Source organism: Bicyclus anynana, chromosome 2 (assembly GCF_947172395.1).
Source record: "Bicyclus anynana chromosome 2, ilBicAnyn1.1, whole genome shotgun sequence".
NCBI classification, from domain to species: Eukaryota; Metazoa; Arthropoda; class Insecta; order Lepidoptera; family Nymphalidae; genus Bicyclus; species Bicyclus anynana.
The window spans coordinates 12,581,790-12,598,460 of NC_069084.1; the positions used below are offsets into that span (position 1 = coordinate 12,581,790).

Consider the following 16,671-nt stretch of genomic DNA (forward strand, 5'->3'; position numbering starts at 1 on the left):
ATGTATTTTCCTCAATGTGGTAACGCACGCACAATACGTTAAATTTTCCTACAGGAAGACGTTTCTACTTATATTCTGATTAAGTTGATTACTTTCTTAAAATATTTATTGCATCTCTAAAGTTTTACCACAGTAGATATAACAAGGTTTTACCGTTTTAATTAGCGATACTGGTTATTTATTTACCTACCTAAGTACTTGTATCTTAAACGTACTAATCTATCAAATTATGTAGACCTAAATTTGATAGATTACTATCAAAAGAAGGACCTAGAGAAGCAGTAATACCTACTGTAATTATTTTATTTAAAAATGAAAGATTAATGATATTGTTTAAAAGAATTATTGTCTGTACTATACCTACTACCTTTCCGAGAAAAAAATAGTTAAATTTATAGTTTTAAATTTCATAAAATCCTATTCTAAGTATATTTTATCTTTAAAAATGAAGAAGTTTCTTAGGAACAATTTTCCATCCCATGTGAAATTTTCACAACAAAAAATTAGTTAAAGCATATTATTACCTTCCAAGTTATTTTCCAAGGACACACATATTACCCTCTGTAGGTTCATCATAATCATCACAGGCTCACCAAAATATATCATAATCGGTTCTAGGATTTAACCGCGATAAGGTAAGGTATCAGATAGACTTACTGTCGAATTTATGACAGACAGACACTTATTAGCATGAATTAATTCCTAAATATACAATAATTGCAAGCAAATTCGGCTTCGCCTCATTGCACAAAAATGACTCGTGCTACAATGGCCCTCATAACATGACAGTGGCATATTGTAGGGCAAGAATATTGGCCTAAACAGCATATCTAAGGCAGTAATCCAAATATTTCATTACATAATTTTTGTAAGACGATATTCTTATGACAAAAGGCGCAGTCGAATCAACCCAAACCGGACCATCCGTTGGGTGCGCAGGCGCAGCGCGCGGACCGACCGGGCAAGTTTCTGGTATATCGCGGCTCTGCCAGCGCTTGCGCTAGCGCCACCGGCCACCGCCAGGCTTCAGTTATGCGCGAGTCGTCAATACGAATGAGCGTGCGTTACGTTCGCAGTGACAGAATATCCGTGCCGATGTTTTAGTGCTCAAAATTGAAACATTTATTTGCGTGACACAAAAAGTTGTACCCAGTGATAACAATGGACGGATAATCTAGCGGAGGTTCACTTTTAAATCGGTAAGCTTTTTTGAAGCTTTAACGTTTTAATAGTTTACGAGTTAAGTTCAACTTTTGCAAGGCGATTCGCATTCTAAACATGTTACGGTGTATTTATGAACGGAATAAATTGTGAAACGTCAGTTTTTTAATGTTGGGACACTAGTTTTGTAACTTTTTGTTATGGTGGTCGAATCTCTCCGACCTTGTATTAATGGAATGTTAAGCGGACGAAGAAAATGTGAACGTCGTTTTGGCGTTGCTTAGATCCGGTACCTATATGTATATCTGTATTGTGTACCTACACTACAACCTTTACTACAATTACCTACTTACTATAAAGCTCGTCGAGTTAACTCTACACGTTTTATTGCAACTGGAACTCGTCTGACTAACCCAATTTTCGATTATGAGAAGTTTCATTTTTACGAATTTCTTGTGATGAGTTAACTTAAACGGAATTGAGTTATTCCTTCTTTTTGGTGGGGAAGAAGGATATGAGTTACATACAAAACCTCATGATTAAGAGCCCCAAATAGGGTCTAAACTAATCGGACATATTCCGATAAAAACCTACTTACAAGTGAATAGAGCGTCTATCTATCTCTTCATCTATTAATTTTGCACCCCTATGTGATACTTTTTTTCAACTACCCGCATACAAAGTTTCCTGATTCTTAATAGCGTATGACTATCGGTAAGCACATGAAAACAATATTCCTATCATGAGGGAAAATAGATCAGGGATCGCATATGGGCGTATTGACCGTGACGGGATCGCCTTATCGCAACTTTAAGGTTTAAATTAGGCAGGGCACCTACAAGGTACATCGTTAATCCTTGACGGACTGCTAAGGTCAGATGGCTATCGCTCTATAGCCAGTTAAATATAACAGATTCTAATCTTATAATCCGTACTGAACTGGTTTTCAAAGTCAATTTCGTATTGCTTCTTCATGAAAAAGTTGTCTTTGGTTCATGTTTTGGGATTCTGCAAATCATGATCACTACTCTGACAGTGATTAGATTCTATTTTTATGTGTTAAATGAATGCCATTGCGTCTATCAAAATTAGAGTTTGGTTCCTACAACAATCGAGCATTATGGCTTAAGTTCTGCATCATAAGTCATCAAATTTAAATACAGAAAATGTATCTGACCAGATAGATCAAACCGCAATAGGGCTGATTAAATATAGGAAAAAAAAGATCCTGTCGGACACAGGAAAATCAAAATGTCAAGGACTAATAATATCTGTTGACTGTGCTGTTTAATACAAATACTAAGTAGGCTTATTACCTAGAACAAAACATGTATCAAGCAAAATCGTTAACCTTACAGGTCATTTTAAGCAAAGAAGAGATAAAAATTTCCGCGGACGATCAGCTATTGTTATTCTGATCTGATTCTTCTGATAACTGACGCACCAAGACAAGTTGAAAATAGAAAAGACGAAAGTCCAAGTCAAATACAGTTTGATGGACACTTCAAAGCATCCACGACCTCTAAAGAATTCAAAGATAAAAACAACGGTGAAAATAAATAGTACGAGTTCAAATAGCAAACTTCTTATCGCGCGAAAGAATTTTTGGTTTGTTCTTTTTCTTTTAGCTACGCTATTTTCGTCAATAAGTCATTTTTAATTAAGTTTTCCGTTGCTGAACTCTTCGTATTGAAATATGCATTCTTACAGCGTCAACTGGAGGACTGGATAAGGTGCAAAATGAAATTAATATAAAGTTTTGAACAATTGGCATAGCATTGGATTAGAGGCTAGAACTAATCAATTCAGCCGGACTCTAACTAAAATGTTAGCTATGCGTTTCATAACAATTATTCAAGCACTAAACTGGTTTGTATGAAATTTGGTACCAGGTGTTGCGTGTTGGTTTGATTGTATTGTTTTATTAGCTTTTAGTACATGTTTCGTACAAATAATGGTGTATGTTTCATGATCTAGTTTTTGTTTGAATTTGGAAATGTTATTGTTATATTTCTTATATTGTTCTCGTAGGCTATATTTATTGTTACTACCTTACGCAAAAAAATATTTTTAATAATAGCTAGATATGATTTTGTGTCTATGTGCAATATTGATCTGTCAAGTAGATAGCTTATTTTAGTATATCATTTAAACCACAGAACCACGGCCTTTAGTGCGTCTTTGTGAAGTGCTTTAATAACACTTTATTTTTTAACTCAGGAAATGGTTGTGTCAGAGATGAAACTCCGGCAGTACGAATTTTAAAGGTTTCAGTCCAATCACTGTGCCTTTTACCATACCTTAACGGCTAAGGCTCAAAGGCTTCTTAAACCACGGCTATCGGGGGTCAAATAACTTTCTACCTGATCAAAATATTTTGGAATGCACATTAGTTCGTAGCGTCGGCAGGGTCTACAAAAAGCTTCATCCATTTGTTTACGTTGACAATATGTTCTCAGTTATGTGATTATCCTTGATTGAAGACTGGTCGTCATATATTCCATAAGGAACCTTTGAATTTGTGCATGTCCTTAATAAAAATAGTTGTTTTCGGAAACAAACGCGGAATTTAGGTATATTCTTTTTCTTTAACTATAACTGTCTACTTAGACAAGCTACAAAATATAATTATTATTTGTGGTATAACAGTGCAGTGATGCAATCGTTATGAATATAATGAACATCTCAATCGGTGTCGGTCGGGCGATCGCAGTCATGGCAGTGATTCACGCAAGGTTTTAATTACTTAAATGTATTGCGCTTTTGTAGAGTTTAAACCTTTAAACGTAAGTATTTTACTCTTATCTATACAGTTAAAACAAAAGTAACACAATAGTATATAATAGTCAGTTTATCTGTATACGACGAACTCGCTTGTAGGTCAAGATAATACTCAGAACGCAATTTAAGCATATCAAATTTCATCTCAACCGGACGCCAGTAAATAGATTGCAAATTTCGAACGGAAAGACATACAAACATTACGAGTTACTAAAAAGATTGCAGAAATAATAAGAACACAAATGAAACAACAGGAAAAATGAATGAACACACCTTTGTTGAGAAAAGTTCAGAAATTCTTGCAACATCGCAGGTTAAGTAGAAAGTACAAATTGCTGACTTTGTTGCTACATAGCGATGCCTTCCAGAGTTCCAGGTCAGCTAAACTAAATCTATAGATTTAAGCTATTTGATACAATGTAACAAAGCTGGTGTTAGCCAAAAATGTCCCTTGGGTACAGGTAGATAAGGGACCTTAAGAACTTGAAGGGACTTGAAGGTAGGACTCTGATGAAGACGCTAATTAACGATCCAAGTTACAATTGTCCGAGAGAGCAGAACCCGTGAAACTGGAACATGCAAGAGAAAGAAGAAGAAAAACAAGAAGAAGATCACGGAAAGTATGTATTCATTGCACAAGAATTCTTCATAATATGGAAATATGATTACGCAATAAATCAAATTATTGTGGCCTAGAATAAAACTAGTTTAGGAGGAAGAACGTAAGGTCGCAGCGCGTTCAGACTTCCAGGATGAGCGCAATGTCCGACTGTAACGTTACGGCACACAATCTTTAGATTTCATCTACAGATGTTTTTTGGTGGGTGGAGAGGCCTAATCCGTGATAGCTCAGTGGATATGACCTCTGCCTGCGATTCTGTGGGTGTGGGTTCCAAATGTCCGTGGCATACACCTCTAACTTGTCAGTTTTGAGTATTTAAGGCAATTAAATATCACGGTCTAAAACGCTGAAGGGAAATCGTGAGGAAACCTGCATATCTGAGACTTTTCTTAATTCTCAACGCGTGTGAAGTCTGCCAATCCGCATTGGGTCAGCGTGGTGGACTATTGGCCTAACACCTCTCAACCCTATGAAATCTGGTTTAAGTGATTTACTAAAAAGAGTTTTGGCATTAAAATCTCAAGTTAAAAGATTCACCACACAATGAAAACGAACAGCACGCATTTTGCACTTTCTATAATATTTCTGTTGATGTCAACCACATCTTGGTCTGCGCTTACTTTCGAGTGATAGCTAAATTAGATGTTACTAGAATTTAGAATTACCCACAATTCTATTCTTTGAAAACCGCTTTTCTATTATTTGAAAACATATTATATCTATCTTTAGGATGAATCATTTGCTTATTTGTAAAACATGTTCTTATCACAAAAGGAGCGTTTTTTTGTATTATAATGTTATTTATCTAGTCAGGTTTTTTAGTTTATTGACCTCATGTGACAACTTCCACAGAAATCAGGCATCCAGTTAAATGTCTAGGCAATTAATTGTTTAATTGTTTTTGTTGATAATGGATAGTTCAATAAAAAGTGATAAATGTCTAAGAAGTTAATTCCTTATCTTTTAGGTATATGTTTTGACTATTCTTTACGTAATTTAAGAGTAAAGGTGTTAAGTAATGCCCCGGAAAATTATTCAAGCCAAGGTTGTTATTTAAAAATAATCCGTAGTTTAGTTTACCGTTTTTGAATTAGTTACGAAATATTAGTGTATGTGACGGTGTTGCATATTAACTGTACGTGTCAAGGGCAAGATTATCATCACGGACGTTACATAAACGCATGTAGGCTGTTGATTCTGGTGCTGTGCTTCTGTTGCCATAACAGGTCCCTAGTTCGAGACTCATCATTCATCATCATTATCGACCCATATTCGGCTCACTGCTGCTGTATGCAGATTTCCTCATGATGTTCTTCCTTCACCGTTTGAGACACGTGATATTTAATTATAAAAAGTTGGAGGTGCATGCCCCGGACCGGATTCGAACCTACGCCCTCCGGAATCGGAGGCAGAGGTCAACCAACCAACCGCTTTGTTGAACACCAAAAGTGTCGACCAACAATGCGCTTTCGGGTGCGGGGTCGCCATTCCAGCACCTTCGGAACCCAACGCAGATCGGTTCTTTGAACTACGTGTACTAGCTCAAATTGTTAGATAGACATTACTGATTTTCTATTTTATATTTACATAGAAGTAGGTATCATAGTGGAGCGGAATTATATCTAATCCGAATTCGAAATACAGTTACGTATATTTCGAATACTAAAATAGAAACAGCTTTAATTGTACCACCGGCCATATTCACCATTTTCCTAAATAAAGAAGAGTACAATGTTTATTTATATAAAAAAGAGTGACCGTACAGCCAGTTCTTATACACGGAAAATATTCCCATGGCGCTTCTAACTAAGCGTCTTTAAACAAGGATGAAATTCCCTTTCGAAAGGCAGCATATGTATTCTGTGGCAGTTCTAAGATTGGGTATGACAATAGTTTAAGAGGCTGGGATACAACTAGGCATAGGTCACGCCAAACTTCGAGTTCTCAGTACGCTCTAAACATTTGATATTTAAAATTGAATTCGGTCCTTTAGCTCTTAGCTCTTCGGTTAAATATATCAATATTTAACCGAAGAGCTATTGCTTATTTAAACTAATATTCTGTAGAGGTAATGTTTGTAGTAGGTATAATAGGGGATAATCTCTGGATCTAAAGAACCGTTTTTTCAAATTTTTTAATTTAATTAATTTTATCACTAGAAAGTCACGTTATCCGTGAGTGTCATAGGCTATATTTTATTCCCGTTTTTTAAGGAAACGGGATCTACGGGTGTGAAACCGCTGGGCGTCGGCTAAAGTGTTTATCAGATAGCATAGGTACAGTGACAGTCGCCTGTATGACGTTCATAATACGTAGGTACGTGAATCGCGGCAAACTTTCAAGAGTGTAACGAACTGTCACCCGCACCATCCTACATGAAACGAACTGTAGTTGGTGACATGTACTTACATTCCTTGCGTAATTCGTCACAATAACTAACAGTAATACCACGTAATACTTAACAATAAATACTATCACATCGATCGATCGTATAACTTTTATTACTAAATAACTGTTCACGTGTCGTAAATTAAAATAAAACACACAATGCCTGCGTTTATAGTTCGTAGTTTCGTACCCAGTGCGTAAACGAAAGACCGCACCAACGAGTTTACGATCGCTTACAGTAGCGTGCACAGGTGGTTCGTCAAGAGTAAGCATAAAAATATGGAAATAACCGGTCGAGTGCGAGTCAGACTCGCTCACGAAGGGTTCCGTACACGTATCATTAAGAACGACAAAAAAACGCGTTTGTTGTATGTATAAATATTCTGTTTTTTAATTAAGATTAGTTATAGCAACAACAGAAATCTTGTGTTTATCTGTGAACATTTCAGCTGTCTAACTAACACGGGTCATGAGATACCCTGGTGAACCTGCCAGCCTGGTGAACGGAACGGTGAACGGACGGACGGACAGCAGAGTCTTAGTTATTACTAAGACTGCTAAGGCTCTGTTTTATCCTTTTTTTATTTTTTTATTTTTTACAAGTTAGCCCTTGACTTGACAATCTCAAATGATGGTAAGTGATGATGCAATCTAAGATGGAAGTGGGCTAATTTGTTAGGAGGAGGATGAAAATCACAACACACACCTTTTGAACACACCTTTCAGTTTCTTCACGACATTGTACCGGAACGTTAAATCGCTTGGCAGTACGTCTTTGCCGGTAGGGTGGTAACTAGCCACGGCCAAAGCCTCCCACCAGCCAGACCTGGACCAATTAAGAAAACCTTAATCCCAGCCAGGGATCGAACCCAGGACCTCCGTCTTGTAAATCCACCGCGCATTCCACTGCGCCACGGAGGCCGTCAAATCCTTCGAGTACGGAGCCCTATGTAAATGTTCGCATGTACACTTCTTTTTATGCATATAATGTGAATTATATGTATAAAACATTGCAGTCCCTGGAGCTAAGCCGCGAGGACGCCCCAAAAAGCGCTGGCTCGACATCGTAAACGCGAACTTGAGCGAATAAACTTAAGAAGTCAGACGCCCAAGATCGAGTAAGTGGGCGAGATTATGCCGAAAAACGGACTCTACTATAGTGGGACCACGCTAAGAAAAAGAAGAATGTGAATTATATACCTTATGTTATGAATATTATAATACCAACTATCTTGGTACCCATAACACAAGCTACTCTGTATGCTTACTTTGGGGCTAGATAGTTAATGTATATTGTTTAAGTAGTATATTTAAGTATATATATATATATATATATATATATATTTGTTAGCCTGAAAGCAGGACTGTCCCGCTCAAAACGGGAGATACAGTCACAATACGCATGGCGAAAATAAAAACACATCCAAAATATACGTATAAGTACATACGTGCAAATCTTTTAATTTATTTTAAAACTGTAAAACGGGATTTTTGCAAAAACTGGGTAGGACCTATACTTAGTTATACGGTCTCAGAAAAAGTGTTTATCGAAAATTCAAACCGGTAGCAGGTGGTATTGTGCCGTGCCCAGTTGGCTGACAGCGTTTCAAGATATCTGTGCAATACGTAATTATAATGCCTTTATCATTAGCCTATCAAAACATTATGGCTTGAAAATGAAGTTTGAATTTCTATATAAGTAGGTGAGGTATAACATAATTTAGATAACTTATCCTAAACTAACCTAACAAAAGACTTGATAGCCCGGTGGATTTGACCTCTGCCTTCGATTCGGAGGGCGTAGGTTTGAATCCGGTCCGGGGCATGCACCTCCAACTTTTCAGTTATGTGCATTTTAATAAATTAAATATCACGTGTCTCAAATGGTTATGGAAAAACGTCGTGAGGAAACCTGCATATCTGAGGATTTACTCAATTTTCTAGGTGTTGAATGAACCTAACACTGCGAGAAATATAAGGAAGCATTTTTTTTCAAAGGATTTAGAAAAAAATATTTAGAAATTATTGGGAAAAAATACAATAAAAGGTTGAAGGTTGCCTGGAAGAAATCGCTACTTAGCGATAAGGCCGCCTTTTGTATGCTGATCTCTTCTTAATTTGTTTTTTATTTCACTTGTTTTTGTCTTTGTGGTGTGCAAATAAAGTATATTTATCTTTATCTTTAATAAAAACGCTAACTTATCCTAATAACTACGAGCATACAGAACATGCCTACGTGGAATGGTGGCAAGAATATCTACTGGCTGCATTTTCTAATCGAACATCCAGGCCAGGCTGATCCTTTGCGCAAAAAAAAAGCCATCTCTTCTGTCACCAGTCCGCGCAACTAGCCTCGATGAAATTATTTGAAGGCCCAACTTAAATTTTACTTATTTTTAGCTAACATATTTTTCAGTTAGAAAAAATAAATAAAAGGTATAAACCTCCTTATCCTCCTCTTCCTAATAATTCGTGTTACAACTTGTCTTAAAAATTGATTTACAGGCCTCCGTGGCGCAGTGGTATGAGCGGTGGATATACAAGACGGAGGTCCTGGGTTCGATCCCCGGCTAGACCGACTAAGATTTTCTTAATTTGTCCAGGTCTGGCTGGTGGGAGGCTTCGGCCGTGGCTAGTTACCACCCTATCGGCAAAGACGTACCGCCAAGCGATTTAGCGTTCCGGTACGATGCCGTCTAGAAACCGAAAGGGGTGTGGATTTTCATCCTCCTCCTAACAAGGAAGTTAGCCCGCTTCCATCTTAGACTGCATCATCACTTACCATCAGGTGAGATTGTAGTCAAGGGATAACTTGTAAAGAATAAAAAAAAATTGATTTACTAAAATATAATTGCGTACAAAATTCTTTTATATGTATAATTCACATCAGATCGCCATAGACCTCAAAATTCGAGGCCAAAAGCTAAGATATAAGATCTCTTTTGCTATAAATCGTTTGCTGTTTAACCCGTATTCCGTTTAAGTTACGATAATTGTTAGCGGTTCAGATCAATAAGTCCTTATATCAATGCACCTACCTATTGAAATAAATTTATTCACGAAGCCGAACAATGTGCGACTTTTATAAATGCAAATAAATCTGCTTTTATTTTCGAACTCTAGGTCCGCTATTATGTAAATGTATAAACATTTTTTGCACAAATAGTTCCAGTTTATGTGGGTATTGAACTTGAGATGATGTCGACTTGTTTACAATATTTCAGAAATTTTGACCACAATTTTAAGAGTGTGTCAAGCCAATGTACTGTGTAATGTAGCGAATACATATGTGTTTTTGTATATTTATAACCTGGGTCTGGATACAAATTCCAAGAAAGAAGTTGAGAGAGTTATGATTTGAAATTAAAGACATTCTAAATATACCTATTATACTTACGGCTAGAGAGGTAGCTAGTACAGTAAAAGCTCATTATTCGCAGGAGATACGTTCTCTAAATGTGTCGCGAATTCAGAAACCGAGAATATGGAATGGTATTTTGTATGGGATTCTATGGGATACGTTCTTGGGTGACAAAATAAAAAACAAATATATAAAGAAAAAGACAATTAATTGAAGTTATTCATTAACTAGTATTCTCAGTCTTAGACAATGGTTTAAAGAATTTTAAAGTTTTTTCTTGCTTGACATTTTTTAAAAGCTTCTATTCAGAGTGATTTTAAGCAGTGGCATTCTTAAACCATCCAATAAATTCGGCAATAGGTAAGTATTTGCAAGTTAAAGTTTAAATTTGCAGATTTTATGTCAGTTTCGTCAGTCAGATCCGCGAATAACGAAATATTTAGCAGCGAATATAGGAATTGGGACGCAATTTTTTTATCCGTGAATAGTGAAAACGTGAATAAAGGAAGAGTGAATTCGGAGCTTTTACTGTATACTATTTCGTAAGAAGCTTTAATTTTCAAATAGCAAATACTAGGCATTCAAGAAATCGCCGTCCACGTCGGATGCCATCTGCCAGTAGCAGAGTATAGCTTACAGCGAACGATAAACGTTCTTCTCTATTTCTATTAATAGTGAGCACATATTATGTATGTATTTGCACAGTATATAGCCACGTAACTAGCGGGTGAGTGATGGCCGCTCGGGGCGGTGCCACATTCCGCGGGCAGATGTTGATAATGCTTCGTATTTTTGCCCTTTACGAGCCTGCTATCTGGACGTGAACCCTCCAGCTATCTATTACTTGATACACGATATAGAAAATTGAATCATTTTCATAACAAATTTTTTAAATAAAATTTTTATTACAATTGTCGCGAAAAATGTATCAAATTTTTTGTATCCGTTTGGAATCCATACTTGCATACTTATATCCTACTAATATTATAAACGCGAAAGTTTGTATGTATGTTTGGATGTTTGCTTCTCTTTAACGTCGCTACTACTGAAGCGATTTGGTTAAAATTTGGAATGGAAATGTATTTTACTCTGGATTAACACATAGACTACTTTTTATCCCGAAAAAATCCATGGTTTTCCGAGATTTGCGAAAACTGATGATTTTAATGATATAAATGTTTGTTACTCTTTCACGCCTCGACTACTTAACCGAATTTGCTGACATTTGGTATTGAGTTATATTATAGCTTTGATTAACACATAGGCTACTTTTTATGCCGGAAAAATCCATGGTTCCCGAGGGATTTGGGAAAAACTAAATTCCACGCGGACGAAGTCGCGGGCGTCCACTAGTTTTGTATTAAAAGAAAGTTGTGTTAGTTGCACTATATTTATACAAAAATGGCTGGGCCGATTTGGCTGAAAATTGGTGGAGAGATAGCTTAGAACCAGGAGACGGACATAGGATACTTGGGTAGGATAGGGGTAGGTTAGAGGTAGGGTTGAGTAGGATATGGAAGGGTAGGTGTAGGGTGGAAGTGGGGCAGGGTAGGGGTAGAGTTTTACGCGGACGAAGTCGCGGGCGTCTGCTAGTTTATTATACCTATATACGCGAAAGTAAGTTTATGACCGACTGTTAATTTTTCACGGATAACCCGCTGAACCGATTATGATGGATTTTGTTACAAAGATAAATTGGATCTTGGAGCAGAGTATAATCTACTTCTTATGCCGGGAACCATGGTACCAGCACATCGATATATTTTGTTCGCGAGGGAACTGTGAAAAAACATACCGCGGACGGAGATGTGGGTTCCCTTTAGTGAATAATATATCTGTAATATAAAAATGAATAGCTGAAAGTGAAAATTTTGAGAGCAGTTAAACAATTTTCCATTTGAACATGAACATTTTGAATTAGAGCATTTTGAAAAAACAGGCTAGGGGTAATGTAAAATAATGTAGAAGTAGGGTAGGGAAGAAATGCACATGAGTCAAAGCAAAGCTTGACCGGGTTCGGTTTTGCTTGCTAGATTCTTTCGTCCCTAGTATCGTAATATATTATCTTGATATTTGTCTCTAAATAATATAGGTAACTAGTAGACAGGTTCTTCAGTTCCGATGACTTAGTTTCATAATTCGTTACACAAACATTAATGAATGCATTAAACAAATACAAAAACTAGTAACCAGGCGTCCAGAGCAAAGATTCAATTAAAAACGAGCGCAGTCATCACAGATACACATCAAAGGCACCTCGAGGCGCACACGCGAGCACGCAACAGTGGATACGTTACATAGGTAACATACCTAGTTACATATTACTGCACCCCAACTATAGCTTACAAACTAAAACGTATAATATAATAATATCACCTTTTGTTTCTCCTCGCCTGCTGAATTTCGCAGAACTTTTAGCAAATGTGTTCAAGTAATAAATAAATAAAAAAAAAACATTTTATTTCAAGCCAGAGACCCATAAACGAAATATTAACTGAGTAAAGTGTTATTAATGGTCTAAGAGTAAAGTATAAAGTATAAAAAAAAAATTCAAAATTAAATTAAACTACATATAAAAAATTTGCAGAGATCGAACACGATAATTATATAAACGCATTAGGTTTATCCTGTAATGTTTATTTATGTAAGTGAGAAATAAATAAATTAATAAATAAATAACTTACAGATGTCCGCGTTCGCGTGAAATTCTGGTTTTTACAAATCACACGGGATTATTGGATTTTTAAGGGATAAAAAATAGCATTTTCCACTCCCAAGGTTCCACTTATCTCTGTACCTAATTTCGTCCAAATCAGTTTGGTGGTTTAGCCGTGAAATGGTCTGAAACTGGTAGTTTTACTTTCGTAGTTATGATATTATAGCATACTTATATTACGTATGAATTCCCAAACGGATCAAATCGCAGAAATAAACTAAAATTGCATACATTTTCGCAACAAATTTAATAATAGTCTTACTAAAAATATTGTTATTAAAATTAAAAGCATAGTTTTCGTCGACTAGTAAATTAAAAAAATAATTTGCGTATCACTCAGTGATTCCAATCTCTACTCTACAACACCAATACAACTACCAAATACGTCAAACATAATCTGGAAAGATTTATTGATCTAATATGAGTTTAAGTGGCATAACCATTGCCCCTAGCAGAAAACAACATAACACGCAATCTTTGAACATGCCCAAAGGGATCTATTACCCGTAAATTGTATTTTTTTTTTAATTTCAAAGACCACAAAAGTACCGCACTTCCTTTATGTGTGGCCCGCTTTACGATCTTTGCATACGTGTACGCCAAGCCTGTTAACGGAGCAAATCGCGTGAGAGGTCAATACGGAACCCTCTCGCCAGAGATGATCTTTGTTCTAGCACGGGACTTAATAGGCTGTTATTTAGCACTAGTAGATACCCGCGACAAAGCCCGTATAACAAAGCCGTAGAAGGCTTTTCGCAAACAAGATAAGGAAGGATGTTTATTTGTGTATTTTTATAATATAACGTAACAAAAACATAACACGTAATATAATAAACTTAATTACTTTTCAAGAAAATTGTTATCATGTACGAGTACTCGTATGTATAGATTGGGTACCTACTAATTTTTTTTTTTTATTGTTTATTTATTTGGGTTAACAAACAGTAAACTATAAGATTACAATTCAAAAAATTACTGACATTAAAACTAAATCGTCAACCTACACCGTTAACCACAGATTAATAATTTAATGTACTCATATCTTTTTTCTCCCTGCTTTTCAAGATTGCTTACCATATGCTTTTTTCTTAGTTTAATCACGATAAACATCTATTAATAGGTTTCTATTGTGCACGTTACTTCTATCAGCTATTTCTAAAATTCATGAAATCTCACCATTCTCCTTTGTTAATTCTACATTTAAATGAGTTATCTGTTTACACTTAATTAGGAAAATCGGCATTGATTTAAATTTTAGGTTTGTAGATAGATAGATAGATAGATATACTTTATTTGCACACCTCAAAGACAAATACAAGTGAAATAAAAACAAATTAGGAAGAGATCAGCATACAAAAGGCGGCCTTATCGCTAAGTAGCGATTTCTTCCAGGCAACCTTCGGTTTAGGAAAACTTAAGAACATCAGCAGGTATTGTAGGTAGGTTATTCAAAAAAAAATCTACTCTGGATAATTGCACTAAGTACTTTAGTAGATTTAGTATCAGAAAATCAGAAATACACAAATGAAATTTTAATAACAATCAGAAAAATACACAAATCAGTTTTACATTTCCTTAATTTTTTTACAGGAGAAAATCGGTAGAAACTTTGTTAATTAACTAAAAAATCATTTTCAGAAGTAACTTTTTTTTTCTGTTTGTGTAAGTGCCATAGGCTCCTTATGGGACCTCAGCGTCACCGGAGGGTTTGAGCGAGCGCAGAAGCATCGCCTGATGGGGCCCGAAGGCAGAAGCAGATTAGATGGGCGGAACGACTCTCTAAGGGCGTCTCCTCTGAGACTCGGACCTCGACTTAGAGGGCCGTTCGGGAAGGGTGTTTTGGCCTGAGTGTATCAGTCCGGGCGCCCCCGAGATCGTGAGTTAAAAAGCCCACGTCTGGGTGAAAAGTAACGCTTACTTAATATTCTCACGGTGAAGTCGCCAGGATGTTTTCAATTAAATAACTGTAGTGAACTCTAAAATATAACGGTTCATCATGTTACTGGGAGGCTGACGATCGTTATTCGCTAATCGCCGGTCATATTAAGACTAAAAACTTGTTACATGTCTTTGATAGCTCATCAAATATCCTTTTAAGGTCTTAACAAGTCTTAACTTCGGCTTTGCAGTAAAATTTATGTTGTACACGGATCTTTGCCAGGCGTCCCATCTGTCAATGTATAGATCCAGCTTGACTTGTCAAACTATTGTCCGTCATTGTTGCATATACGCCTATTGTACTATTGTACATTTTTTCAACTATGGCACGTGGTAACATTGTGCACATCTGCTTTAGTATCGTAGAGTTATTAACCAACTCATATTACAATGATCGTAAGGTATAAATTGGTCTGGATGACGATCAGCTGTTTGCGAAATCAAATTATAACCGACCTAACGTTGATATTCTATTTAGCTGAGTTTAATTACTCAGTAGGCAATTGAAAGAACTGTAAGCTTCGAGTCATCGATGCAATCAAATGAGACACGTAGAAGTAACGGAGTACGGTCTATAGTCTGTACTGTACGGTCATGGACTATAGACTGATGAATGCTTTAGAAATCTGAAGTACAAATTTCAGGGAATATAGGATTCTTGAGATAGTTCTTGATGTGCACTTCGACAGGCGATCTGCTTTAAGATCATGCTGCATACTGCAAATATGCACACAAAATGTGTAAATCATGAAGTTTTTTTATAATGATAAACAAGCAGTTAATCTGATATCTAGTGATGACCACAGTCCAGCGATGAGCTCCCAACAATAAAAAGGCTGGAGATTTGTTTGTACGACTATTTTCTCTTCCGCTTTCCTCCCTTGTCAGTACACAAGGGAGGAAAGCGGAATGTAGTATATAAATCGAAGAAATAGAGAAAGATCTACAAGCAATAAAAAACATTACAGAGTTACGGCTATCAACGCAGTAAAACGTGCCTGCCTGTCTGACAATCTATATTTGTTTCACAAACTAAAGTCTGTTACATTTTATATTTCGGTAATATCGTAAAAAAATTAAAAGCCTTGGAGTCCATTAATGTTGCAATTTTGCGAAACCAGCTATGTAAAATAAAACAAATACATAATTTGATAGATATGACTACATTACGGCGAACCTAATTTGTGATTAGTTTTTTATTTATAAGGCAGTGCCTATCACTAGGTAGCAATGTTACCTCACATATCGGCATTCTATCATTAGCTTGGATTCGAATAAACCCACCGTCTATGGAAACCCATATCACAATTTTGGTTATTTGAAATGACGTCATATCGTTATAAATCGTAAAGGCATATTTTAAATAGTTGGCTAGTTCGAAACTAAACTATTTTAGTATTAATTACATTCCAATGTTCAAAATTGGAATTGGCGCCTGAAAATCTTAAAAGCCCACATTCCTAAATTAAAAATCACATTTATCTTAAAAGGTTTGGAAGTGTCAAGTCAAATACCTACATTATTTGTGAATGAAACGAATGTAAGCACATATTCAGCTCATCGTCACGTACGTTAAAACATACGTAAGTACATATTACCTACACTATTTACGTTCGTAAAAGAAATGACGCTAATCGATAATAGTCATTATTACTTCACACTAAAGTTTGAACTCCAATGCTAATAGACGTAAATTGAGTGTAA

General features: G+C 36.2%; 1 protein-coding gene across 1 annotated transcript in view; it reads left to right on the top strand.

The window, feature by feature from the left end:
• The first annotated feature begins 1,023 nt into the window (after window positions 1-1,023).
• LOC112045293 (uncharacterized) overlaps window positions 1,024-16,671 on the top strand; it is a 125,446-nt gene continuing 109,798 nt past the window's right edge. Inside the window, exon 1 of the mRNA XM_024081415.2 lies at window positions 1,024-1,199. The gene's annotated coding sequence lies outside the window, so the exon portion shown is untranslated. The remainder of the gene's footprint in view (window positions 1,200-16,671) is intronic.